Raw genomic sequence first — 2003 nt, 5'->3', positions numbered from 1 at the left:
ATATATATATATATATATATATATATATATATATATATATATATATTCGTAGTTGTGAAACGAACGTTTTAACCATTCGGCCATACTGCACCCTTTCCCCACTACACGAACACAACCAGTATTAAGTGTAAATAACAATCATACAATTGAAGAATGAGATCAACAGGAAGTGAGTCTGTGTCAGCTTTTTATTTATTTTATGTATTGAAGAGATCAGATGTACTTGTTATTGTGACAAGGAGAAGCATGTACTCAGTCATCTGACAGAAACCTAAAACAGAAACATCACATGTAACAGCAACAACAGCAGCAGCAGTCATTTAGTTAGTAAACTACCAATCACTGTAACATCATAAACATAATCGACCTACTAATTTGAATGTGTAGGGACAATCTATATGGGGGCCTATTTAGTGGAGAACCCTTATAAAAACTCTGGAACATTCAGGAAGGTCTTTTGCTAATTAGCTGCAATCTGTACAGGAAAACTGTAATGTTTCAGTTAGTGGCGTAGCTAAAGGTGTGTGCCGTCTGAGGCAGCCCTTGGATTTGCCGCTTCATCCGTAACAAAACTGGCTTATGCAGCAGACCCAAACATGCCGCTCCTATATATAAAAGTGTCTTCCGAGGAGGACTGCTCGATCGCCCACAACCTAGCTATGCTACTGCCTTCAGTTATCGCTAAACTGTTGTAGCGGTGATTCGAAACTGAATCACTGGATACGCGGTCAGATATCACGAGCAAACTACAGTAGTTTCACGTGATCGGTCTATTAAACGACTAATCAGCATCAAGCCATCGCGTGATTCAATCTTCTAGAATTTTTCTTCAATCCGTATAAGGTCGTTTTTCTTGGCAGTAACTAATGGGAGAATGTTGGAAGACGGTTAAGCAATAAGCGCCTCCATACTTGCCAGACGGCTAAGGCAAATTGCAGAATGATGAAGCAGCTGCCTGTTGTGTTCCCATTCTCGCCATAAGATAGATAACTGATAGTCGACAGGAATCATTGTCGCCACAAATATAGAATTGTTTCCAGTAATGAAGGGCCAACCATAGATTACTGTATCAGTAAGCTTGTCGTAAACTCCAAGCAGTATGTCTCTCCTGGTAAGTAATTATTGCTATTATCATTTGTAACAGATCAACATAATTAAAACTGTATGTGCCATAATAAAAATCTTCTGTTAATTATTCGTGGCTGTTGTCAGTTACTTCTTCACGCAACCCGAGAAATACATTTTCATTCAGCAATTCAACCAATCGTCACCTTAAACCAGTCTACAACAAAAACATGCTCGTGATAGTGTCAACAAAGCTTTACAAAAGCTGTGAGTCTTATGACTGTAAAAGCAATTTTAAAAATACAGTAAGATTAAAACAGGATTCAACTGAGGGATTTATCGAGGGACATAAAAAATTTTCATTAGATAAGAGTAAAATATTCAGCTTTTACTTCTATTTACAGCCTATAATCACTAAATACTAACGGAGTGACCTTCAAAAATATTCGTGCTTATGAAAAATTATTATCAGACACGGAAACAGTATTAGTACCAAAAGGCAATCTTTATATCCACCTTAACGTGAACGTCTGGTTAGAACACTGAATACTGCGGTATTCACCTTGAGAGGTCATCTCATATAAACGCACAGTGCATATAGATCGTAGTAGATAAGAATCATCGTCCTTATGTTCCAAAGACGATCAAGTGACAGAGTCGTTAGCAGGTCGGATGGAACATGAGGTATTTGTTCCGGTTCTCTGTACTCAGAGTTCAAATCTCACGGGAGACCACTTTACCTTTCATGCTTTCGGTGGACCAGCCCAGTGCATGGCGCAGGCATATCTATTCATTCTTAATACGTTGTGGCAGATCCGAACGTGAATATGCCAATCACTGTTGTTTTTCGTCATCGGAGAACTCCTCTATCCGGCTCCACTTTAGACGAAGTGTGTTCAAAACACACGCAATTCACTAGTATAAGTGTGTGTGTGTGT

The sequence above is a fragment of the Octopus bimaculoides genome, chromosome 5, assembly GCF_001194135.2.
Source record: "Octopus bimaculoides isolate UCB-OBI-ISO-001 chromosome 5, ASM119413v2, whole genome shotgun sequence".
Taxonomy (NCBI): domain Eukaryota; kingdom Metazoa; phylum Mollusca; class Cephalopoda; order Octopoda; family Octopodidae; genus Octopus; species Octopus bimaculoides.
The sequence above is the reverse complement of the archived record's forward strand: the minus strand, read 5'-3'. Positions refer to the sequence as shown.